Below are 18,895 nucleotides of genomic sequence, written 5' to 3'. Positions count from 1 at the left end.
TGGCTCTGAGCCTATAGCAGCCCAGTTTAATAGGGCATTCAGAGCTCATTAGCAAGGAAACACATCAGGAGTGACCGCTCCAGTACCACACGTTGCAACTAATAGCCTCGCTGAACAGAATCGTTTCTGTTTCTGCTCACTTGTTGTTGAGTCCTTTCTGTGTCAACAAGTGGTCATGTCGGCAGGAGCCCGGCCATTCTGCCCAACAGTTTTATCCGTTGCTCTCCCGAGCCAGACTTGTGTCCTCCTTCATTGTTCGGCCTACAATGGAGCATGAGCAATCACAAAGGCTTCACAGCCATTCATCATCAGCTCACAGATTCGCCCGAGCAATATTGCCTGCCAAACGCTCAGGCCATCGTGTTGGCACAGTGAGCGAGTGAGTGAATGAATACCCATGAAATACAAATAGTTTCACAACTTGCACTTTTTTGTATGTGTGGCTCCGATGGCATGACAAGGAGGGACAGGAGCACAAGGAAGCTCTGGCTGGAAAAGGGAAGATTCAGGAGGAGAGAGGGAAGCAACTTGGAAAAGGAAAAGGAGAGGCAAAGCTATTGGAGGTGGAATGCACATTGTGGGCCAAAATAAACTTGAATTGATTTCTTTTTATGACAGGTGCCATTGAGCCAGAGCTTAGCACTGTGAAATATCACTGATTTAAACAGGCATTTAACTCTCTGCCACAGAAACCAGCTGGATCTCAAACTGTTGGCTTGAATTCTGTTAGGGCTGCGATCCAATTAACAGGAATCTTAAGAGGCCACTCCTAAACATGTTTACTTAGACATCAGTACTAATACTCTCAGGTACGTATGCATAGGATCGCAACAGTAGCCTATTACTCATATGAATTTTAGTCAATTGGTAGCACAATCCTATTTGTGTTCACTCGGAAGTCTCACTATGTTCAGTCAGGCTAACTTCCTGGTAAGTGTGTTTAGGATTGTAGCCTAAATCTGCACACAGTCACAAATAAATTGCAGTATTGCTGGAAGAAGAAAGCATACTTTGTTTTTCAATTAAGCACATGTTATTTGAAGCACCACACACACACACACACACACACACACACAGATTAATTGGGGAGGGGAGACATTTTCATGTTAATAAACAGTTTTGTAATAAATTAATTTAGGCCGCAGTCCTACCCAATGCCCTGATAGGCTCTCTCTGTGGGGAAAAGTAATATTGAGCCCTTCCATCCTATTCTGTATTTTAAAAACTATTTCCCTCCCATTGGAAATGAGGAGAGTGGACTGTGCCAGTACCAGAGCTGGTGCAGTTTCCTCCCTGATCTGGGGCTGTATCAGGGGAATGGGAAGACATTAACATTGTTGGATCCAACCTTCACTCTTGTACACTCTTGGCATGTTCCTTGGCAGCTCTAGCCACTGTCAGAAAGGGAAATGCAATGGCATAGGCTGTTGGGTCTATTGACTAAAAGCTGGAACCCTACAATTTATTGGTTTGGACCCAGATTTCCTGTGAGTAGAGTGATACTCATGGGACACCTCTTCTAGAGGAAAGAGGGAAGGAATTTCATTTTAATCCAAATTGGGTCATGGCTGCACATGATAATGATAATGATAATGAAGGAGAGCCCACAACCTCCTGAAGGAATCTGTTCCACTTTTCAACAGCTCTTGCTGTCAGAAAGTTCTTCCTGCTGTTTAGTTGGAATCTCCTTTCTTGTAACTTGAAGCCATTGGTTCCAGTCCTACCCTCCAGAGCAGAAGAAAACAAACTTACTCCATCTTCTGTGTGACAGTTCTTTAGATAGTTGAAGATGGACTGCAAGAAGATCAAACCTATCCATTCTTAAGGAAATCATCCATGAGTGCTCACTGGAAGGACAGATCGTGAAGCTGAGGCTCCAATACTTTGGCCACCTCATGAGAAGAGAAGACTCCCTGGAAAAGACCCTGATGTTGGGAAAGATTGAGGGCACAAGGAGAAGGGGACACTAGAGGACAAGATGGTTGGACAGTGTTCTCGAAGCTACCAGCATGAGTTTGACCAAACTGCAGGAGGCAGTGGAAGACAGGAGTGCCTGGCGTGCTCTGGTCCATGGGGTCATGAGGAGTCAGACACGACTAAACAACAACAATCATATATCCTCTCAGTTGCTTTATGTGGGCTAGCTTACCAGAAATTGGCAGAAATTGATTTTGTTTTATCGAGGAATTTAATCTTACCAAGTATACTAGTAGCTTTTAAAACTGAGACATAGTTTTGCTATCTAGAGGAGAAGTAAGGTGATGATCCTATATATACTTGCTTGGAAGTAAGCCTCACTGAATTCATGTGGGACTTACTTCTGAGTTAGACATGCATAATGTTGCATTACATATCTCAGAGAAATTAAGTGCTTGACTTAACAACTACTCATTTATCCCTACTAGTTGGGGTGACATCTGGGAACTTGATTCCATCATGCCCACATTGACAGCCATTTCAGCTGAACCAGTGAAACTTGCTACACTATGTGAAGAATATGTGTCAACAAAAGAAAAACCTACAAGAAAATAAAGTCATGCTCAGAGCTCTGGCCATTGTTGACTAGCCCACATTTCATAGGCGAGTTAGCTAAAGAATAGCTGTCTCTTGTTCGTCAATCTGCCATTTAACCACAGCATATGGTTTTTGTCTTGGGATCATGCAACATGTCACAAAGGAACAGACAGTGGACAGTTACTAGGGAGTCTTTGTATGCTTTGGAGGGCAAAGGAAGATGGTATTTTAATAGATTTCCCTAGAGACCTCTTAGAGCAGTAATCTAATTGCTGAAATCAAATTTGGGACCCTGATCACAAATCATTACCTTGTCTTTTAGCCATCTATCTTTCTGTTGTTCAAACAAATAACATGCATATAGACATCCATTAGTGTTGTTCCTTTCAGGGTATGTGTGTGTGCTTAACCAGCGACTCCTGCTAATGATGGGTGAGTGACCAATTGTTTAAAAATGGGGCGAGCAAGTTTGCTTGCACTTCCTAAAACACCAATACCAATGCTGTTTGATTGTTCCGCTTACTGAGGGTAAAAAATGCATGCATTTGCATGACATTTGCATCCTGATACTTTCTGCAGCTTTAGGTGCCATGACATGAGCAAAGGCTTGCAATGTGTCTCTCATTCCAGAAATTCTGCCATGTTGGCCAGTTCAAAACTTTAATTGGTTGTGATCATCATGAGACTGCATGAAATAAATCTCATGCATGCTCCTCTTCTAGGTTAATACACCCACTGAGGCACCTGGAGGGTTGCATTTGGTCCCTGGAGTTATAAAAATGCAATACAAAAAATTAGAATCTAGCAGCTTTTATGCAGATCTGTGTCCTCTTTTGAGAGCGGTGTAAGAGTCTACCCTAGGTCCAGGGAGGTTGGCATCTAGAGAGTTTTCTATTTTGCCTACTTCCATATTGCACCTAGCTTCTTCTGCGACTGGGCCAAACATTTATTTTAAAAGATGGCCCTGAAGTATTTGGTATGTCTTAATCCGAAAGTGCTTTTTTTAATTCAAAGAAGAAGAAGACAAGGCCGTAACCACTGGTATGTCTTTCACCTATTAAACCAAAGAAAATACATATTTGTATTAGAAGTGTAAAGATTGTGGTGCTGACTTTGTGCATGCTTGGGGGGGGGTATTGGAAACAAGTTGTAAAGGAGATTTATAAGATTACAAATTATTGCTTGCCTACAGGTTCACTGACTTTACAGCTTTGTCTGTTTAGAGATGTGAAACCTAATGGGTAATGTATTGATTGCAGCTGGAATGTTTCTAATGAGGAACTGGAAAAAGAAAGAAAGAAAAAGTGCTGTTGTAGCTTGACTGTCTAGTGAAATGTGTGTGCAGGTGTTGCCTGGAGGAAGCAGATTGTCTAGATCCATTTCAGCCTGATTTCAGACCAGGTTTTAGCGCTCAAGCAGCCTTGGTCACTCTGATTTATGACCTTTATCAGGAAAGAGACAGGAGGAGTGTGACCCTGTTTATTTTCCTTGATCTCTCACTGGCACACAGTATGCTGATGGCACACAGCTCTCCTCTTTCTCCATTCAGGAGAGGCCGTTAAGCTGTTGGACGGGTGCCTGGAATCAGTATTGGGCTGGATAGGGGCTAATAAAATGAGGCTGAATCCTAATAAAACAGAGGTTCTGTGGCTGATTGGTTCCCATGTCCAGGAATTAGATGGGCCACCTGTTCTGGGAAGGGTTGCACTCCTCCAAAGGAAAAGGTTCCTAGTCTGAGAGTAGTTCTGGATTCCAAAATGTCACTGGAGTTCCAAATGGCTTTTGTGGCAAAGAATGCTTCTGTCCAGCTTAGGCTGGTTCACCAATTATATCTGTTCCTTGGACTGGGATAAGCTGCCCTCAGCTGTCCATGCAGTAGCCTCTTGGGCTACTGCAATGGGCTCTTGTGGGTCCATGCTTGAAGATGTCCTAGCCACAGCTGGTGCAGTATGCAGCTGCCATACTAGCTGGCTGAGTGGGTCAGCAATGGGACCATGTGTCACAGGTTCTGAGAGCACTGTACTAGTTGTCAGTGAGCTATGAGACCCACTTCAAGGTGTTAGTATTAGCATACAAAGCCCTAAATGGAATGGAACCTAAATACTTAAAACAGCATCTCAACCAGTACCCCAGCCCCTACAATTGGCAGGGGAGGTCCTGTTGATGTCCCTGACCTGTGGCAGAACCTTCACAGTAGTGGTTCCCCAATTACAGAACGCCCTCCCTGTTGAGGTGTGTCTGTCTCCCTCATTATCAACATTTAGGAGAAATTTTAAAACATTCCTGTTTATCCAGGCATTCTGTTAACTTTCAGATAATTGGCTGAGAGGATATGTGACTGTTTTTAGATGTTCTTAATTTTTGAAAATGTTTCAAATGCATTGTGTTTTGGGGAGGAAGGGTGTGAAAGGTACTTAATGAATAGTATTAATAATCATATTAGATTACTCGTATAAGGCAACCCCTGATTTGTGCAGGGGTTGCATTTTGGGTCATCATGCACAATGGCAGAGTGCACATAAACCTGCTCCACCCCCTTATGTCCCCACCCTAATCTGCCCCCCCTTTCCAGCCAGTTCTGGGTCGACGCAATGTGCATGGTCCCCCAGCCACACATCAGTTGGATCCACGTACATCGGTCATTGCCTGTAAAATTAAAAGGCTTTGACCTCACTTGCTCACTCACTCACTCACTCATCTGAAGAAGTGTGCATGCACACGAAAGCTCATACCAAGAACTGGCTTAGTTGGTCTTTAAGGTGCTACTGGAAGGAATTTTTTTTGTTTTGACTATGGCAGACCAACACGGCTACCTATCTGTAACTATCACTCACCAGAGGTATCAGATTTGTTAGAGTAGATGTAGGAGCCTTTGCCCTCCTGATATTCCTAAACTACAACTTCCCATCAGCTCCAGAAAGCATAACCAATGGCCAGAGATGATGAGAGTTGTAGTTCAGGTGTCACCTGGAAAGCTACAAGTTCCTCACACCTGAACCAGAGCACTTAGCATTTAGAACCTGCACAGGCCAAAGCACACCAGTTACTGGAAAAACAGTTATTTCCTGGCCACCCAAAAGACTGGAATTTGGCATACACCTCGCCCACAATATACCGACAGTTTAAAAGGAAGATGCTCATATACCCCCCCCTCAAAATGGTTGTCTGAAGTTTTTCCATTGAGCTTTGCTACCATAAGCCAGGAAGCTAAAATTATTATAGAAACCAGAAGCGGCCTGCAATAATCTGAAAGGGAGACTTCTGGAAGTCTGTGCCCTCAAAATAGTGGAGTAAAAGGTATTTTCAGGCCAACAGAAATTTTAAATTTAGCATGCACATGTTTCAAGATGCACTGATTAGTAGGAACATCTGATAATGAGGGTTTGCTTTTTTGAAATCTAAAGGCTAAGAAGGTTTACTTTGTAATGGGGGCCCAGCATTCCAGCACAGGGCAAGTATGGTAATGGTTTCCTGCTTGGAATCTTCTGTCACCTCTGCTTTATACAATCATTGCCTTCAGAAGCACTGGAAAAGTCGAATAAACAGATAATATTTCTTGTCTTTCGAAAGTTGTAGTTTCTCAAAGGGAGGAATGCTAAAGCAGAGATATTGCCTTATTATTGATCTTCGTAACTCACTAATGGAATTGTTTGGGGCTGAAGGGCAGGGTAAAAACAAAATCTTCAAAAATATCTAATTAGCAGAGGTGAATATGGCATTACAAGTTTTCTTAATGAATCAGGCTCAATTTTTCTCCAGTTTGGTGAACTGTTGTTGAAGTCATGAGGGGTGTCTATGTGCGTTATATAATTAAAATGTTTCTTCGTACCACGTAGCTTCTATGCCTTCATATTGAGCTGCGGCATTTAGTTTCCAATACTGCCTTTCTCTTAACGTCGAAGTGTTGTAGGGTGGGAGGCAGGGGGAATGAAAGCTGAGACTCTCCCAGTTTTATTGTGAGCCTGATTTTAGAGCTAATAAAAGCCTACATCTTTGGTTGGTGAAGAAGACTTGTAGGCTATAGGAGCGGTAGTTGTGGAATTTTTTGATCTTCAAATTAGAGTGCTTTTTAATCAATCTTTTTTTTTTTTTTTAAAAAAAGCTTTTCATTTGCCTTTCTAATTTTTCTTCTTCGTTGCAGTTAAATCCAGTGAAATTGTATATCCTTTTATTACCATGCCAGATACGCTAACATGAAATGGGCAATGGGTGCAGTAAATCAGTGAGGATTTACTGTCATCTCTGTGGAAGTGTTTGTTCTTGTATCTTTTCATTATTTTTTTTAAAAGTGGTGTTGAGCACAGGGCCAGGAAGGGGGTGGGGGGTGGGGAGACGACTTCACAGTGGAGTAAACCTGAGACATAAATTCAAGAGCCAGACAGTTGAATGAACAGGATAATCGGGGTATTTTTGACAGGTGCGGGCAGCCTGCCTATAGCTGGCATATAATCATTACCATTTTAATAAGGCTCTAATAGGGGGGCTGATAATTCAATGGGGTGTGAAGATCCTAATTCAACTCCCAATCCCACATGAATGTGCTAGAATTTGTGGCCTTTGTTTTCTTCCTTTGTACCCCTGAATGCCAATAATTACTGGCTATAGATTAAAAAAAAAAAAATTCTTAGAACTGGAAGCTAAATTAGCTCTCCTAATGCTGCACAAGAATGTCAATACTCATATTTTTTAAAAAAGAAGCAAGTGGGGTTTTTGTGTTGAGTTTGTGTGTGCGTGTGAGTGTTTAGTACACTTGTTGGTGCTGCAAAGGTTCTACAGCTGAAGAGGGTTAGCTTAGCGCATGAATAATACAACCACTGTTTCTAAAAACCATCAGGGGCTCCCTTTTCTTCCACCGGCAAATGTTATACATGCATCAAAGTGGCTGAATTGTATAATAGTCTATGTCTTGTAAAAAATGCAACTTCAGATGTCCCCAAATGCTGCATTGTTTGGCCAGTATTGATTTAACAGCAATTCATAGGGAGTTGCTGCTCCTCTGAACTTCACAGCTAATAAATGTGTGTCAAAAAGTAGTGACGCAAACTTTACTTGGGCAGTAGTCAGCCATGTGTATGAAGCGACTTTAAAAAATAAATGTTTGCAAAAGATACTCTTACCATCAAAATATTGTGTTAAATCATTGGAGGGCAACTATATTTCACTGCCAAAATGCCTGCCATTGTGGCAGATGGTGTGCATTCAAAGAAGCTTGTATATTACAAGGTGCTCTAAAGGGGTATAATGTATTTTTTAAAATTTCTTTATTGTGTTTAAAGTACTAAAATCCTGCTTTTTAACCTCAGGGGCCCCGTGAATAACATAAAATAACCATCGTAAAATACAATGCAACTAAGAAAGTACTGTAATACGGGCTCACCCACAATTTTTCTTGACCCAGATTTTGGTCGTTTTGTGTACTGATTCATTCCAAGGGGTCCAATAGCTTTTCTCAATCTTGCCCACTGAATTGAAGCTCAGTTAAGCAAAATCTCATTTCAGATTTTCTGCACATCTGATAAGATCCGATTCAGTTGGTAAGATCAGTTTTTTACAAAGCACAACCACAGAACAACGAGAAAGGTTTAATGCCCTGGGAAAATTAATTGGTTAATAGTCTTATACAAAAGAGATGGTGCCAGACAAATCTCCCTAGGAAGAGAATATTCCACAAATGGGGCACCCCCAGAGAGGAGGCCCTATCGCCAGTTAGTGCCTAACTTTGGTTGGTGGAGGCAATCAGATGAAGATCTTAACCAGTGAGCGAAGCTTCCTATGGAAGAAAGCAACCCTTCAGATCCACCCCCACATTTGCCTCTCTTCTGTGGGAGCCCTGTCTCGGGGGAGGAGAGCTTTGCCTTGACTTTAATAATGTCCCCAAATGCAACACTTTACTTTTTCCCATGGGAGAAAGTGAAGGGTTCCATGTGTGACAGTTGTTGAACAGGGGCTAAAACTTTTCTTTCTGCCTTTTGACCCCAGCAGCAATCCCACTTATAGAGAATTAAAGCTTTTCCATATAGCCTAGAGGGCTATTCATTGGTCATGCTAGAGTGTGACTGAAGATTCAAAACAGAGGACTGAGCTACACAGCTGCAAATAAAATGTTTTAAATGTGTTGTAAAGTGCAATATGCATATGTGACACTAGATGGCGATAGTGAGCTATGCAAAATTCAATGTATTTTTCAAAACGTTCACAGTGTTTTTTATATGTGTGGAAATTCCTCCTGGGAGGAGGGGGAGGATACCACTGGGGACTCCGAAGCAAAAAGGAATTACTGACAGGGCAATGAAGTTGACCAGTTGCTGGGACTATGGAAGAAAAGAGAAACAATTCTGTTCCTCCAAACTATCATTTGGCAAAATGATTGTGTTCCTTCACATTCTGTCATTGCAGTGCTGGAAGGTATACATTTGGCTTTATTTATTTATAAGTTTTCCCCTGTTCAAGGCAAAGGACATTGAATTGCAATACAGGTAATAATAATAATAATAATAATAATAATAATAATAATAATAATAATTTATTATTTATACCGCGTCCATCTGGCTGGGCAGCTTCAGGGAGGGCACCACTACCGAGAAGGCCCTCTGCCTGGTTCCCTGTAACTTGGCTTCTCGCAGTGAGGGAACAGCTCAGTGTCCGGGTAGAACAATGGGGGTGGAGACGCTCCTTCAGATATACTGGACAGAGGCCATTTAGGGCTTTAAAGGTCAGCACCAACACTTCAAATTGTGCTCGGAAACGTCCTGGGAGCCAATGTAGGTCTTTCAAGTATAATACTTACTTTCCACCATTATTTTAAAAAGAACATGCTTCTGGACTTGGCATAACTGGGGAAGCCTGGATGGCAGCAAGGTCTGGGCCTCTTTTTATCAGCTTTGGCTGATACAGCATATGTGACCATATTTAGAGATAATGGACGTTGCCATGGTTAACCACAAAGCCCTCACTTCCAGGTTAGACTACTGTAAATCACTGTACATGGGGCTGCCTTTGAAAGCGGCTTGAAAACTTTGAATAGCTATGCTATCAGAAGTGAATCGTGCTGAGTTCAATGGCGTTTACAGCCAAATAAATGTGTATAGTATTTCAGCCTTAAAGCTTTGTCAGAACTAGCACCATCCCCCCCCCCCAAATGTGGTTTACCAGAATCATGCTGTTTTGTTTTTCCTCCACTCACATCTATGATCCTCCAACCCACGTTTCAGCTGAACCCAGGGCTAGAAGAAGTGAAATAACCTTTAAAGAAGCTATTCTTGACATTTTCAGCCCTGCCAGCTGGCCATAAGTCAGACCATAATAGCTCCTCTTACTATAAGTGAGGTTTTACCCTACAGAGGTTCTGAGAAGATGCCAAACTTTTAAATAATTATCCTAACTGTGCAAGATCGTTGAAAGTTTGCCCATCCATTGCAATAAGCCCTTCCTTTTCCCAAAGAAAGTTGCATGGAGATATTGTGAAATTTCCCTTTGGCCCTGTATATGCCATTGTATATGCCATTCTGTGGAGAGAGAGAGAGAGGTGTTCAAGTGATGTGATCACACCAAACATGAATCTATGCTGAGAGAGTCTGTCTGTACTGTGTTTGGTTACCTGGGTTTCATTCATTGTGAATATGCTAGTATTGAACCTGAGATCTTATGCAGACCAGGCATGTGCTCTACTGCTAACAGGTTGTCTTTTTGTGGTGTGACTTGCATTTGCTCCACTACAACTTAGTTGACTTCCCACACTGAGTCAGCGCCCTCCATTTTTTCAACACCATTTGGGTTGTGCTTCCCATTCACTGCTCCTTTCACTTTGTGCTCTTTGGTTATGTGAATGCCTGTGTTAGAGTGGGATACCATGCACATCATGCCAGCATATAGCAAATACTATTGCTTCTTTGTAGCTCATAGAAATAAAGCCCAGTGGTGGAGCTACATGTGGGGGACCCTGAAGCTTGAACTATTATGGGGGCCCTCTTCTCAAGCAGCAACAAGGTCTGGGTAACCAATGTTACCTTCTCCAGTGGGATTGTTCCATGACAGATTACATTTTTTTTAAAAAAATCAACTACTACATCTCAGTTTTTGATTAAAATTGCTGTACTGGATTATCTAACATGTCGAAGTCACTGATGTGAACAAACATTTCCTAGGCCTTACAGTTTTCAAGTTATTGGGGGGGTATCAATTAAGGAAATGTTATATACATGCATGAATAAAGTCGCTTCTGGGGTCCCTCTGGGATTAGGGCCCTGAAGTTTAAGCTTCATTTGTTTTACTGTAAATCCACCCCTGAGAAAGGCTATGAGCCTTGGCGCTTGGAATGCATGGCTGTAGCTAAAGTGGTTCTGGCTAACACCCACAGGCCATGTTCTTGGTTGCCATAGTTGTAATCTATAGGTTATGAACTTTGACGCACAGTTATCAGTTAATATTCAGCCTAATGCTCATGTTTTGTGGTCACAGTGTTGCATTGTTGCAGTGAGGTCCTTGCAATTGTTCATACACATAAAGGTAAAGGTAAAGGGACCCCTGACCATTAGGTCCAGTCGTGACCGACTCTGGGGTTGCGGCACTCATCTCGCTTTATTGGCCAAGGGAGCTGGCGTACAGCTGTCATGTGGACAGCATGACTAAGCCACTTCTGGCGAACCAGAGCAGCACACGGAAACGCCATTTACCTTCCCGCCGGAGTGGTACCTATTTATCTATTTGCACTTTGATGTGCTTTCGAACTGCTAGGTGGGCAGGAGCTGGGACCGAACAACGGGAGCTCACCCCGTTGCAGGGATTCGAACCGCCGACCTTCTGATCGGCAAGTCCTAGGCTCTGGGGTTTAACCACCCATGTCCCTTTTGTTCATAAACATAGGGCTGTGCATATGCCCCACTCCTCTGTTTGGCCCCTCTCAATACAACCTACTCATTTTTCTATGAGGCTTTTTAGTTAAATGTCTGGCAACTTTGGTACATAATAGCTCCATTTCTCCATAACATTTGAGTCAAGAGAGATTGGGTATGGATCCACTTGTTGGAATAGATGAAGGCTCAAAAACTCAGCTTGAACCCTGGGAGGACACTGTAGATGGGTGGTTTCTGTGTGCAGGAGATTTGCCTGTTGGTTGAGACTACTTTCCCTCTGAAAGAACAGGTGCATAGTTTGGGGAATGCGCACGTTTGTCACTTGAAGCTCAGGTAGCCACAGCAGCCAGGAGTGCGTTTTACTAGCTGCAGCTGGTGCACCAACTATGGCTGTTCTTGGACACAAATAGCCTGAAGGCATGATAGGGATAGCATGAAGCCTTCTCATTTGACAGCTTCATATATACATCTCACATGGATGTAGGGCATAGGGATTGTAAACAATGGAATGAAATGCAAAAAGTAATTCTCATGACAGCTTGATGTTGCTCTTACAGTTCTGTAGATTTTAGTTAGTGGGTTTATTATGTGTGAAGTTCTTTATTCTCACCTTAGGAGTATGATTGAAGGGAAGTATAAATATACTTATATAAAATAAACGAACCATGCAGTATAACAGTAAATACAGTTGTCTCAGACTGTACTTTTTAAATTTGCATTTCATTGTCACTTATAATTACACCATTTTGAATTTCACTCCCCCACAGGCATCCTTGTGTATACATGCCTGTGAACTGAGGATAGCATCTTATTCAGGCATCTGATGGACTCTTTAAAGCCCTAAACGGCCTTGGCCCAGTATATCTGAAGTAGCATCTCCACCCCCATCGTTCAGCCCAGACACTGAGGTCCAACTCTGAGGGCCTTCGGGCGATTTCCTCCCTGTGAGATGACAGGGAACCAGGTAGAGGACCTTTTCAGTAGTGGTGCCAGCCCTGTGGAATGCTCTCCCATCAGATGTCAAGGAAATAAACAACCAATCTGACTTTTAGAAGACATCTGAAGGCAGCCCTGTTTAGGGAAGTTTTTAATGTCTGATGTTTTATTGTGCTTTTAATTCTGTTGGGAGCCATTCAGAGTGGCTGGGGAAACCCAGCTAGATGGGCGGGGTATAAATTATCATCATCATCATCATCCACATACCCAGGATTGGTTCCAGATGTTGTGAACTATGACATCCATCATCCATCCATTGGCTGTCTTGTGGGAATTGGAAGATAGAACCCCTAGGTTATGCCAAGATAAATTTGTTACATCTTTTAGTTATTCTTTGTTTTAATCCTATGACACTTGTTTTGAAGTAAGCCCTATTGAATAATGTGGGGCTCACTTCTACAGAAGAACGCATAGGTCTGATCTGTTAGTCTTGCAGCAATGCTCTGGTCAAATTTCAGCATGGCAGATGCGACAGGTGTGTTTTTCCCACTGCTGCATCACTATGTTATAAAAGCTTCACCTGCTGAATATTTACATGAACAGGAGCCTGACCAGTTGCTTCGTTCTTATCTGCTTTTTGCTGTGCACTTTGCTATATATGAACCATAGAATCATAGAATTGTAGGGTTGGAAGGGACCACGAGGGTGATCTAGACCAAACTCCTGCTATGCAGGAATCTTTTACCCAACATGGCACTCAAACTCACTACCCTGAATTTAAGAGTCACATGCTCTACCAACTGAGCTATCCCAAAGTATAACAGCTTCAGAGTAAGGACTGAAGCTTTCACCAACTTGTGAAAGAATAACAAAATGACATATTGGGACAAAGGGAGATGGGCTCGATCCTAACACCATTTGTTTATGTGCTTTTGAATTCCGTAGAATTTACTTATGCAAACACAGGTATTTAGACCAAATAATTATGCCAAAAGTTTGGTGGCCACTGCAAATGCAAAGTGCATCAAAGCTAATAATTCTTCATTGCTTGTAATACTACTAGACGTGCCCTCCGTTTGATGAGTTTAGCTTATATACAGAACCAATTCACCTTGAAGACTGGCAAAACGGTCATATCAGCTGCGGAAAGTAGAACTGAAAGATGTGCTTTATCTGTGTTGTCCTTTGTAATTATGCTGCTGAATAAGAGAAGTATTATCACACCAGGGTCAGTGCCAGAGGATTACCCAAAGTTTTTTAAATGGGATGCTAAAGTGGTACAAACAGGTGCACAGACAAAGAGCAAAAGGGAGAAGAGGGGGGGAATGAGCGAAAGAAAGCCCTTCCACTTTCAACCACACAGTAAAATTAATGGTTTCTGTAAATGAATGGCATGGTTAGATTACCATTGAACTTGTAAAATTAGAGGAAGGAGTCAGATTCTTCATTACACTCCTATTTTAATTTAAGCAAAAGCGGCCAACCTTAATTGTGCTTTACCTCAAAAAAAATCTTTTCACTGGCATAATTTTGCAGCAGGCAAAGTGACTCCTTCAAATAATGGTGCTTTCTTAAATCTGTTTGTTCCCTTTTCAAACTGTATCCTGCTTGCTGAGAGTACTCTTTGAATTAACCACGTGTGCAGAGAGAAAAGAGAACCAGGACGGCGGGGATTTCTAATACGTGATTTGAGCGGGCTGGGGTGGGAGAGAAAACTTTTTTTAAAAAAAATATTAAGAGTGTAGTAGTATATGCTGAAGCATGGTCTTAATTTTCTTAATTTATTTCATCCTTTTTGGGAGAGGGCAACAAGTTTCTAAAACATTGCTCCCTTCCCTTAACAACTTAAGAATACTAAATTCATACATCTACGGGATAGAGATTTAAACTATGGAACTGATGCTACAGAGTAGACTTTTAGACATCTAGCGAGCATTATACGAGTTCAGTCAGAGAGAGATTACTTTTTTAAGGGGCTGCAAGGGGAGGACATGCTTTTATACTTGTTGGCTCAGAATCAGTTCAATTGCACTCTCTAACAGTGGTGCAGTTTGGTAGTTTCTAGACTCCAGACTTCAATTCTGGCCTTATGGGCCCCCTCTTTAAATAATTAATGCACATTTCCACATTGCTTCATTTGAAAATATGGTAAGCCAAGCCTTGTTGTGTTTGAAGGCCTGTGGTGGCTAAGTGCTGCCAACCTGAGAAATAGGTGAGTGGCCATTTCTACCTCATCCTTCTCAGTTTGAAAACCTGTATCTCCAGCACAATCTCATCTCTCATCAGTGAGGCAGCAAGTTCCATGTCTGTTCAAGATCAGCGACAAAACCATTTCTCACTTTGTTTTCTTGAATGCAAAATGGCTCTTTCAAAACTCTCATTTCCACTTGGTATAGTGTTCCTCAAAACTTGTCAAGCACAATATCACATTTGGATCCCACCTCCCACAGTTAGTGAAAAGGCATTAAACAAATCACCAGTTCGGAGCCCTGCAAGATTCAATAAAAGGGCTACCTTCCTTTTATCAATCTTCTTCACAGCTTGTTTATGTTTTAATGCTTGTGCAATTGACATTTATACTTGCAAACCACTTGTAAATGAAATCATCATCATCATCATTCAAGGGAGCAAGAAAGGGTGCTCTGGGATTCCCTGACGCAACACTATGATACAACTGACAGTCATGGGGAAGTTCCAGGAGCATCACCATTGCCCAGAAGCCATCCTTGAAGTCCTAACTAGCTGAACAGAAGGGAGAGTAGGTCACTAGGAAGCAATATTATTAGATGGGCTGTCCCACAGTTGCAAGAAGGATGTTTTCTCACTGCAAATAGGAACTGATCAAGAAAAAGAAATCCTGTGATCCGGGGGTGGGGTGGGGGACATGTGATCCAGATATCAGGACTTTGGAAAACACAGGTTTAGAAAAGGCTTGCATACTTACACACACTAAATGAATATACACACAATTTTAAAAATAAACAATTTGCCGTGGATCTCTGTTTTAAAATATAGTTCCAGAGCTGAGCTGTACCCGGTCCTAATTAGAGACAGTGCCAGAGTTATCAATAAGATATATTTTAATCCATATCAGCGACAAGCTTGTACCCCTGCCGTGCTGGTTTCCTCACAGAGGGAAAACGGGTGACCTCAGCCTTAACCTGGAATGACCAGCTTTTTCATGGGTGAAAGGTCAGATGAAACTCTAGCTATGCTTGACCCTACTTAGCCATGAGATCTTGCACTCTCTTCAGCGTAACAGCCTCATCCATTTCAGTTCCCTGCCGACATACAAAACTGGATCTTGGTAGGGGAGCTGAGAGATGGGGTAATGTGCAACCAGGCATGATCTCCATTTGCCTGTTGCTGTAAGTCTTCACACAGCCAGGACTGAGAGTTGGTTTTCAGAATGGTACACCTCTCATTCTGAAAGGATTAGGTTTTGTGTGTGGCCCGTTTTACCACATTGAGGGTGGATTTGCATGATTTATCTTGATCATATTTTCATCCTACCCCCATTTCCTTTTTTGAGAATCCAGGCTATCTATCTATCTGAGGGTTACTCTTATTTTACCCTTACAACAATGCTGTAAGTTTATTTATTTGGAGGATCTGTGTCTCATTTTGGTTGCAAGAGCCCTGAACATTAGGTTTCATCCATATTCATAGTCTTGGCTCTAATAATTGAAGAATGTGGGTCTACTTTTATTATTTATAATTATTAGTCACTTACTAGCTGAGTGCTCTAGGTGATGTACAGCAATTTAATCACAAAATTGAAGCACAAATCAAAGAATACAATACAATAGCAAATCAGATAAAATACATCAACTTCAAAAACTTTAAATACATGAAAAGGGTTACCATAAACTCATGGGGTTTATAAGGGGTACAATAAACTCATAAACTTTTATATATTTATTCATATCCCATCCTTCAGTAAATAAAGTCCCTTAGAAGGTAGCAGAAATGTCTAACCGAAACAACCTACAATAGCCATATATAAATACATAATTTTAAAATTTAAAATATCATAGCCAGCACATTTAAACAGCGGTAAGCCTTGTAAGACCATAAAACACAGTATAATCTGAAATACTTTGCACCACAAATTTACATACTCCAATTACAATCCTTCCACGAAAGTGTCAGAAAACAGGAAAAGCTTGCTACATTTTATGCACAGATGATACAGAGATGAGACTTTTTTTGTATTGGATCAGATTGTTGTTACATGTGTGATCTTGGCTGTCTATTTTCTTGTTTCTTCAGCTTGTAAACTGCCTTGTGTTTAGTAATATAGAAATTGAAAGTGAAATGAAATGTTTTCAAAGCAAAACCCACTTAGAATCTTGTAGGGATTGGATCTCTGAAACCACATACAGATACGTCTGTTGCCGGTCTACTAGCTAAACATGGTAAAAAACACTGCGCGTCAGAGACGCTACCTGTGTCTAATGACAGTGACGGATTCAAGAGTACCCCCCAAACAGAACCCTCCCCAGACAGAGAAGCTGCCCGCTGATTCTGTCTTTGTCTTGTCTGGGCTAAGCCTCCATTTGTTGGTCTTCAGCTGACTACAAATATAGGGCTGATATTTTGACACTGTCCAAATATTTACTATGTTGCAATTTCCTTGTCATGCCAATAAAAAAATAAAGTAGAAGAATGTGGAAACCAGGCTTCAGTCAGGTGGCATGTTCAGGAAAGTATAGATCAGTTTTCATTTAGGACTTTCTAAGACTGGCGAATTTGACTCTTTCCCATAATAATTCTTGATTATTTTTACATTCATATCCCAGCTTTCCTCCACAAAGCTCCAAGTGGGCTCCCCACTTTTATCTTCAAAACAACCCTGTGAGGTCAATGAGGCTGGCTAGCCCAAGGTCACCCAGTGAGCTTCATGGCCAACTGTGTCCCCTGTGTCCCAGGGCCTAGTCCAACACTCTTACCTGCTACATCTCATTTGATGTAGATAGGTTTGCCTTTAAATGTGGACTTCCCCATCCTTACACACTCTCAAGGGTCCCAGGAATAATCATGTTTACATTCCTTCACACTCTTCCTCTCTTTTCTCCACTGCTTTACAACTTAGCCAGAGCGGGCAAAGTCTGCTTGTGGTTAAAAAGGTAAAGGGACCCCTGACCATTAGGTCCAGTCGGGACCGACTCTGGGGTTGCAGCGCTCATCTTGCTTTATTGGCCAAGGGAGCCTGCGTACAGCTTCCGGGTCATGTGGCCAGCATGACTAAGCCGTTTCTGGCGAACCAGAGCAGCGCACGGAAACACCGTTTACCTTCCCACTGGAGCGGTACCTATTTATCTATTTGCACTTTGATGTGCTTTTGAACTGCTAGGTTGGCAGGAGCAGGGACCGAGCAACGGGAGCTCACCCCGTCGCAGGGATTTGAACCACCAACCTTCTGATTGGCAAGTCCTAGGCTCTGTGGTTTAACCCACAGCGCCACCCGCGTCCCTGCTTGTGGTTACTACATAGTTATTTCATGGTGAGGAGGTAAGGAGGATGCAGAGAGAACATTTAGGAGGTGATGGATAGTCCCATGCATTAGGAAAGCCTATGAGTGGAGCCTAGCAATTGCTCTTGAGATTATGGCTTGGCCTATCCCTCCCTCCCCAGCAGATCTCCACAGCACTAATGGCTCTTAGGAGCCTGGCATCCCAGCTTTCGGACTGGAGGTCTCCATGCCAACTGCCTGCATTCCTGGTCAGCTCTTGGATCTCCCTTGTCAACTCCAGAGCCAAAGGAGATAGTGAACCTGGGGGCGGGAGCTTTAGGGACACCAGTGGAGAGTCTGTCTAGCAGCGTGGAAGGCTAGTCGGGTGAGGGGAGAAGCATGTGGAAGCAATTGCTCAGATCAGGGCCCAGCTGAAGAGCCAGAAAAGTGTGGAATCTCCAGGTCTTCTATAAACACTCATTCTGAGCTGAAGCAAGAGTGGGAACTTCAGGTCTACCTGAGCTAGGGAAATAGACTGATTTCTCCAGTTCTCCTCAACCCTGCCCAATGTTAGATTAAGGTGGTTGGGGCCCCTGATGCAATTCCCCAAAGAGGGACCCCTTCCTCCAAAAAGGAACACAATAAATAAGGTCCCACAAAGAGACTAACCAATTTATTGTGGCATAAGCTTATGTGGGCTACAAAAAAATACTCTGAACCTGTGGAATTTCATAACTCTTAGCAGAATACAAACAAAAACAATTTTTCAACACATACACACACAAACACACACTAATATATTAATATATATTACTCTAAGCATGTGTACTTAAGTAATCATTGTTTTTGCTCACTTCCTGCCTTGGGCTAGTCACCAACTCGCTGCATATGGCTATTGTGACAATATAAAAATATATAAAAATGAAGTCTAAATGATTACAAAAGGGGACTTAGGGTGCTATTAAACTGGGTTTTATTCAGAGTAGCCCCAGTGAAATAAATGAACATGACTAAGTGAGGCCCATTAATTTCAATGGGTCTGAGTAAACCTTACTGGAATACCACCCTTTGAGCTTGTATCATAGGCATCAAATTCTTCTTCCTTAACCAGAGTGTTGCATCTTTATACAGTAAATGG

The 18,895-nt window shown here is 42.2% G+C and overlaps 1 long non-coding RNA gene across 2 annotated transcripts in view; it reads left to right on the top strand.

The window, feature by feature from the left end:
• The window catches only part of LOC310826312, a 152,696-nt gene that overhangs the window by 110,935 nt on the left and 22,866 nt on the right, over positions 1 to 18,895 (top strand). The window lies entirely within an intron of this gene.

This window comes from Podarcis gaigeae (genome assembly GCF_964106915.1).
Source record: "Podarcis gaigeae genome assembly, chromosome: 10".
Taxonomy (NCBI): Eukaryota; Metazoa; Chordata; class Lepidosauria; order Squamata; family Lacertidae; genus Podarcis; species Podarcis gaigeae.
The sequence above is the reverse complement of the archived record's forward strand: the minus strand, read 5'-3'. Positions and strand labels throughout refer to the sequence as shown.